At 39.1% G+C, this 8,502-nt stretch overlaps 1 pseudogene; it reads right to left on the bottom strand.

The window, feature by feature from the left end:
- Nucleotides 1–7,903: 7,903 nt before the first annotated feature.
- On the bottom strand, nt 7,904–8,236 carry LOC110570958 (annotated as a pseudogene).
- Between the last annotated feature and the right edge of the window lie 266 nt (nt 8,237–8,502).

Below are 8,502 nucleotides of genomic sequence, written 5' to 3'. Positions count from 1 at the left end.
CTATTTCTTTAGCAAATTTCCAGTGTACAATGCAGTATATTAATTATAGTCACCATACAATACATAAAAGCCCAGAATTGATTCATCCTGCATAATTAAAACTCTGTAACCTTTAATCAACATCTCCCCATTTCTCCTACTTTCCAGTCCCACTGTTCAACTGTCTGCTTCTGTGAGTTTGACTATTTTAGAGTCCATGTGTAAATGAGATCATGAAGTATTTGTATTTCTCTGTCTGGCTTATTTTACTTAAATAATGTCCTCTAAGCTCATCTAAGCTGTCTCAAATGGCAGAATTTCCTTCTCTTTTTAGGCTGAATAATATTCATTGTATGTGCATACCACATATTATTTATCCATTCATCTGAGAAAGGACACTTGGGTTGTTTCCACATCTTGGATATTGTGAATAATTACATACACGCACATTTAATTCTCACATCATCCCTTCAGGTAGGTATTTCAATATTCTTTGCTTTGGAGATAAGGAAACTGAGGCATGAAATATTTTAAGCAGGTGCTCAGACCCCACAGTCAGTAAAGTGAAGAACCCAGGAGATTTAGATCAGAAATGGAGACAGGCTTCTGTCTCCAATCCCAGTTTTTTCCCTACATTCTACTTGTGAAGGTGATCATACACTGGTATGAGAAGCTGAAGATTTTAAGTAAGAAGGGGGTTGTGAGTGCCATTTCCCCAACCTTTTCCTTGGCTGAATCCATGGGAAAACCCTACTTGTGGCGGTAAGCTGTTTGTGCAAAGTTGGTGATCTAGTTTTCTCATTCTAAGAGGAGATGAGAATGTGTGTCTCTTAGCAGCCAGAATGTCTGTGCCCACCAACTCATTAATTCAAGGACCTCTCTATGTCCACAGCCACTCAAAGGCAAATAGGTTGCAATTTGGGTGATCCCTACAGGTCCTGAGGTCCTAGAAGTGATAAATGTTTCCACTCCAGTATCCTTTCAGGCAATAAATGATGGTTCTGTTTGTCAAATATCCCAGTGAAAAAGCCTCAGCTTAGAGTTAATATTAAAGAAAAGTAGAAATGCTCCTTCCTAAGCCTGAATGAATACCACATTGCTTAGAACCCTAGTGAGGAATGACATTTTCTTCCTTCATCTTTGTCTTGACACCCCAACTATCCCCAGGTACTCACGAGAGCTTACCCAACCCCCCTTTCTTCCTGTCAACTTGTGGAAAGCTCTTTAAGTCCCACTTTTGCTATCAAAAGGTGTTTATGTCCCCAGAGGCTGAGGAGGATATTTGCTTATCTCCTTTCCTCAACTTCACCTGGTTTGAAAATGAAACATATGTATGCCTCACTTCCCCTACTTCTTACCTCTCTCATACTCCACTCTGGGGAAGTTTCCTAGGAACCTCTGCATGCATGTCCTTCCCTTTATTTTGTAGACAGTCCTGTTAGCCTCACAGCCTTTCCCTAGGACCCTCTGGCCCCTGGATTGCCAGCTCTAAAGCATTCATAGGACCAAGATTCCTCACTGAGACCTGACACAGACCATGCTCAGAAGAGGTGAGATGCAAGCATTAAGCTTAGTCAGTATATCCAGCTTGTCCAGCCATATATGGGAATCTGGTTCCCATTCTTGGAGATGAGCAATGACCTTGATTTTTTGTGACCCCCAATCTACTGGCACAATTCTGCCAAAATTATCTTTCTAATTTTTCAGGCTACTTTTTTGGACAAAAATCTTCAACAAGAGTAATTAAGAAATAAATGGAGTACTACCATGGACTGAATTTTTTTTCCTGATACCATCTCCTTTAATGCTCAATATTTGCACAAAATCACAAGCCAATAAGTGGTAACTGTGACTGTGGTACCTGCATTTTTATCCCAAATTTGTAGGAATTTTAAAGCATGATCTGCATATACTGACAAGGAAAAGAAGCAGTGACATAATATTCTTAGCAAGTAATAGTAAAATAAAATGTAGAATAGTATATCATTAAAAGTTTAAAAATCCAAAATCAATAGCAAAAAAATATTTTTTTATTGACAAGTGGGCAGAGGAACTGAACAAACATTTTTACAAAGAAAACATACAAATGACCAATAGGTACATAACAATGTACTCAACATCACTAATCAACAGGGAAATGTAAATCAAAACCACGATAAGACAACACCTCACATCTGTTAATGGCTATTAAGAAGACAAGAGACAAGTGTTGGTGAGGATGTGGAGGAAAGGGAACCCTTGTGCACTGTTGGTGGGGATGCAAATTGGTCAGTAACTATGGAAACCATAAGGAGGCTCCTCAAAAAATTAAAAATAGAACTATAATTTACTCCAACAATTTCACTTTTGGATATAGGAATCAAAATTACTATCTTGAAGGGATATCTGCATTTACATGTTCATTGCACCATTATTTACAACAATCAAGACATGAAAACAATCTCAGTGCTTATTGATGGATGAATTGTTAACAAAAAAGAAAGAAAGAAAGAAAGAAATCATAGATACAGAGAACAGATTGGTGGTTGCCAGAGATGAGGCTGTAGGGGTGGGCAAATGGATAAAGGTAGGCAAAAGGTAAGAACTTCCATTTATAAAATAAATAAGTTCTGGAAATGTAATGCACAGTGTAGTGACTATAGTTGAAAATACACTATTTTATATTTGAAAATTGCTAAGAGAATAGATCTTAAAAGTGCTCATCACAAAAAGAATGAAATTGTGAAAGATGATAGATATTAACAAAAATTATGTGGCAATCATTTCACAGTAGATACATATATTAAATCATTATGTTGTATATCTAAAACTAATACAATGTTATATGTCAATCATATCACAATAAAACTGTGAAAAATAAATAAAAGATCCATAAAACCTATCATCTGTCAGTATCTGTACTGTAGTCATGTCTCTGCCTAGATGTGTGCTTGCCCAGATGTCGGAAAGGGTGCACTTGACTGCAATACAAATACCCAAACCACTCCTGCAGAGTGGAATTTTGAATAATGCAATAATGAGGCAGATGATTGGTGAAGACTCCTTTAGATTTGTTGGGGCTCAGGGAAGTCTGCCCTAAGGTATGTCACAGTGACATATTGATTATTTTGAATTAAAGTAACTTAAGAAATAGCCAGTGCAAGAACACCCTGACTCCCCTTTGTTTCCAGGAAGCAGAAAATAAATCTCCCATGTGAAAAGTACCCTCCCTGCTAGAGAAGGTAAAGAGACATCCTTATAGGCTGAAGCAGGAAATTCCCCTGACTGCAAGGATGCCCATATAAGCAAACTTGTTACTTTTATTAATTTACTATTCCAGTCCAAATTCTGTTTAGAATTTCTTACTAATTGAAGTTCCCAAACATAAATTTTCTTTGTCCTATCAATTCCTCACAAATTTACTGTTTCTTTGTCTAAAAAGTATAAAAGTAGGCTGCTGGGGCACCTGGGTGGCTCACTCATTAAGCATCTGCCTTCGGCTCAGGTCATGATCCCAGGGTCCTGGGATCAAGCCCGGTATCGGGCTCCTTGCTTGGCGGGAAGCCTGCTTCTCCTTCTCCCACTCCCCCTGCTTGTGTTCCTGCTCTCGCTGTGTCTCTCTCTGTCAAATAAATAAATAAAATATTAAAAATAAAAAATAAAAGCAGCCTGCCTTGAACTCTTCTATGTCCCATATTTATGAGATTGCTATATGTATGGATTAAATTTGATTTTCTCCTTTTATCTGTCCAATGTCAATTTAATTCTTAGACCAGCCAGAATAATATTGAAAGATAAAGAAATTTTTTTCTCTCCAACAAGTTTTAAATCATAATTTAACCTAGACTAGGAAGGGAGTGGTTATTGACTGAAAAAAAAATTGAGAACAGGCACAATTAGACTCAGGGCTCAAGTGATGTCATCAGCATCCCATCTCTCTCCCTCTCTCCATGCCTTGCTTAACTAATACTCTGTGCTGATATTATTTTCAGACAGACTCTTTGATATGGAAAATAAAAACAGAAAGCCAAAACTGAGTACTGGCACCTCCAGCCTTAGGTGGCCCTCTCAGGTCATGCTGAATCTCCAAGTAGTAGCAGATGAGTTCAGAGAGATAATGGGTAGAGAGAGCAGATGTTATTTATGCAGCCTTGTAGGTCATGTCAGGGCCTTAGATGTAATTCTAAGTACATTGGGAAAGCATGAGAGGGTTTTAAGCACAGGTGAGAACAAAACTGTTGCGTATGTTTAAAGACCCTTTTATCTGTCATGTTGAGTCTGGATTGCTGGGTGGCAAGAATGGTTGGAGAATAATGACTGAGGAAGCCATTGCCACAGTTTGTGAGAGGGGACCACTTGGGCCAAGGTGATGATAGTGGAAATAGGTATGGACAAAATCAAGAAATAAATATTTCCCAAAAGACTGATGGATTGACTATGCAATGCGAGGGATAGAAACAAACAATGGAAACCAGGATGACTAAAGTGGAGGAAAAAAAAAGTTCTTGCCTAATATAGCTTCTTTCTCTAATATTTCCCTCCTTCTTCAAAATCCTACAAAGCTCAGTGTCTAAACTATTAAACAGCAAGTGTACAGCCCTGGACTGGAGACAGGGAGGGAAGAGATCATGAAACCAGTGCTCCCAAGGGCTTTGCAATATAGGTGGAAAGGCAAAATTGAACATTGCAGGCAATGAGTTTCATTGACATTTAGTTCGCTCTAAGTCAGCCTGAGGTAAGAATAAAGGAGAGCTGGGGTGGAGAGAAGTTTGGAGAATTTAGAAGATCTGAAAAAGCTCCATGGAGCAGAAGGGAAATGAGCTGAACCCATAAAGATGGGAAAGGTTTGGATAGGTGGAGTAGGTCCTCAAGATAGAAGGGGTAGAGAGAGATGGGTCCCCAAGGTAGGAGGAAAAGATCAAGTAAAGGCTGGAATCAAGATAGAGGCTGGATTAATTTGCATTAAGAAAAGAGCTGGTGAAGTAGTTTGATGTGCATAAAGGATAAGAGCTCTAGAGTTAGACCTGGGTTTTCATCCCAGCTCAGACACAAGCCTAATCTGTGATCTGGGACAGTCTCCAAACACAGGAGAGTTTCAGCCAAAGAGGATAAAAATGTCCATCTTTAAAATAGCATAGATAATGCTCTTGAAATGAGCGTGGAACTTAAGACCTTTGATCAATGCTGACTATTAATATTGGAAATATAGTGTAAGACAAATGTAAGAACATAGATTTTGGAGTTAGAAGTACCTGTTGACCACCAGAGTCATTGCTACCTATCCTGGGAAGCTTTAAGCTGGTGTGCTGGTTCAGGCAATAGAAAACTCACAAGACCTTTCAAACAGACTAAAATAAAATTCAAGAAATTAGATATACAGGTGTTAGAAGACAGATGGGAGAAAAAGTAGATACTAAGGTAACCTAGATATTCAGAACTTAAAAAGAACTGTTATTCCTAGTCTTTGGGGAACAAAATAGAAGTGGCATTACAGAATTCAGGAGTCAGAAAGAGGTACCATCTGTCAGGTGCTGAAAACTTTGAGGGTTTGCCAATTATCTGATTCTGAGAACTGTGGAGGTCTAACTCATACTAGGGTTAGGACGTCTAAGAAAAAACTTGTGTCTTGGATCCTAAGACATCACATGTAGCTAATGCCCTGATTTGTGTCCTGAGAAGTACTAGGAGGCCAAAGGTAAGGAGCTGCACTCATGGATTGCTGCTGCAAAATGACAATAGGAACCAGAACAGAGAGACCCTTCCCATCCTGCATTCTCCAGTCACATTCCAAGGCCTCTCATTGTCAGGACCTAACTGAAAGTCAGCTGATAGGTATCTATAAAAATGTAGTTTGAAAACTTTCAGCCCTACCATTACAAAGCAGACTATGCAAGGGTGCTCTAGGTTGAGAGTTTGTAGTCAGCACAAGTAGTTTGTTTTCTTCTTTGTATCATGGGGATAATACCTTAGTTGCAAGAATTAGAAGTTGTTAAAAAGGAAACCACAGGCCCAAAATGTAGCCATTTGTCCTAGGCCACATCACCAAACCAGAGCATAATACCTAGTCTAATTACAGTTTCAACCTCCCCCAGAAATTGTAGTCTTCACTGGTCAGTCAGAAATTTTCTGGTCAGCACCATTTAGATGCTGTCACATGGTCCCTCCCCATCACTCAAAGGAATATGAGGTAATCCACCTAAAAAGATACTTTTGTCCCCAAAAGATGACTACATCTGAAATAATCCTTTTTTTTCTGTTTATTACTTCCTTATCCTGCCTTTAATACATTTTCCTTTATGTAGCCCTTTGGAGATGAGATGCTGCCCAATTCTTGAATTGACTACTAAAGTCAATTAGATAAAAATTTACTAGGTTGAATTTGTGTTATTTAACAAGATAAAGCAAGTATAGCATCCAGCAGAATGCCTGGCCTGTGGTATAATCAATGGTATTATGATTGTCTGATCAACAATGCTTACATTTGAATAGCTATTTAGAATTTTCTAAAGCATGCTTACATCTATTCTCACATTTAATACTCAGAACGCTCCTGGGAAAAGAAATAAATTTGGACACTAATTCTCATATTACTGAATGATCTATCATAGTTGCTAACTCAGGAAATAAATGTGTAAGCCCTGGTGCATTGCCATAGCCAACTGCCCCAACACAGGAAATCTTGAGGGGGCTGGACAAATCAAAAACACAGCTCCTGGCTGCGCTTGCCAACTCTGTTGTTGAGCAAACTCTGATAAACGTGTTGTAAGAGAAACCAATAACTCAAGAGATGAAGGTTTGAAAAAGAGAAAGGGAGAAATTTATTTTGGGTGTCCACTGCTGGCGGGGGTGGCAAGTCTCAAGCTTTAACAACCAACCTCTCCACCTACATGATGGAGACCTAAAATTTATAAGGAGAGGTTCAAGGGGGTATGTGTTAGAGAGTAGGCAGAGAGCTTGTGTCATGAGTGGGGATCTGTATGTGTCCCGCACATGATCATGGGCAGGGAAGGGGTCATGTGGGGGGTGGTCTTCTAGGCATTCTATTGCTATCAGGATTTTTCTGGGCTAGTGGTATTTCCAGTCATTGCAAAACACCTTCATCAATGCCTCAAGAAAATGCAAGAAGAAATAAGTACGGTGGGTTTTAGTTAGAGCATAAGTTAAGCAGTATTGTCTCTTTCTGGTTTTAACTTTTGGGGGGTCTATAGTTAAACAAGAGGGCTTACTAACATTCAAATTTTATTTTGTTTGTTTGTTATTAGAACAACTCAGCAAAATAAAATTCCATAGTTCCACACATACATCATAGGCCAAAAAATAAATAACTAAACAGCAACTTCATAGACAAAAGGGAAAAAAAAGAAGCCTTTTATCTTTGGCCTTTTTAACCATCTCATACAAACCAACTACTTATAGTACAGCTAAGTAAATACAAAAATTTTACTGGAATGCTCGGAATAAGATTTTTTGTTGTTGTTGGTTTTGTTTTTTTACAAGTTTTTTTTTTTTCTTCTTCTTCTTCTTATTTGAGGTTATAATGAACATGGTCACACCACAAGTAAAGTAAGAAGCAAGACAGAGAATGCTCTGAAGACTGGTTTGGTCATCCAAGATAATTAAAAATGGCAGACCACTAACAATGTGTACAAAGATACAAAATGTAAATAAAAAATAGAAACACATTTTCTTTTTAAAGTACTTTTAAGAAAAAGAGCAAGACCTTGGAAGTTTGGGTTCTTTTTCCTCCCCCACTGCAGATTCTCATTATGGTTTAGGGTGGCAGGGTGTGTGTGTCCCCTGCCGTGGCGCTGGCCGCATGGGGCGGCCCGGCAGGACTGTCCATTCCAAGGTGGACAGCATTTAGATTCTGACATGGGGAGCGGAGGGTGAATATGTCACGGAAGTGTTTGTTTTTGTTAAGTGTAACTTTTCATTTTTTTGCTGTCTAGTCATCCTCATCAGTCTGCTTCTTGGTGTGGACATCCTTATCCTCATCATCTTCACCTGCCCGTGTGCCCGTAGCTGTCTCAGCCTTCTGGTCTTCCTCTCTACCCTCTTCCTCACCATCGCCTTCCTTCTCTTATTCTTCCTCCATTTGCTCCTCCCTTCTTCCTCTTCTTCATCTTCCTCTTTGTCAGCCTTCTGCTCCCCATTTTCCTCTTCAGCATTCCCATCAGCATGCATGTCTCTTCCATTCTCACCCCTGCACAACTTCCTTTTTCTCCTGTAAGTCCTTGGTGGTGATTTCAGAGCTGGTGTCCACGGCTGTGTCTGACATGATGGGACAATCCAGTAATTCAATGTAGCAGATTAAAAGGAAAGCGGGATTTGGAGGACTTTGATGATGAAGCTGCCAGAGTCTACAGTGGAGGTGGTTGCAGTGAGCGAGGAGCTGGACTGGAAACAATGCAACGTTGCTGTTTCAGAGCAGCCAGTGGGGTCAGATACGTTTTAAATTATGATGTCCTTTGACAGATGAATGGATAAAGCAGATGTGGTATATATATATATATATATATATATATATATATATATATATATATA

Source organism: Neomonachus schauinslandi, chromosome 11 (assembly GCF_002201575.2).
Source record: "Neomonachus schauinslandi chromosome 11, ASM220157v2, whole genome shotgun sequence".
Taxonomy (NCBI): Eukaryota; Metazoa; Chordata; class Mammalia; order Carnivora; family Phocidae; genus Neomonachus; species Neomonachus schauinslandi.
The sequence above is the reverse complement of the archived record's forward strand: the minus strand, read 5'-3'. Positions and strand labels throughout refer to the sequence as shown.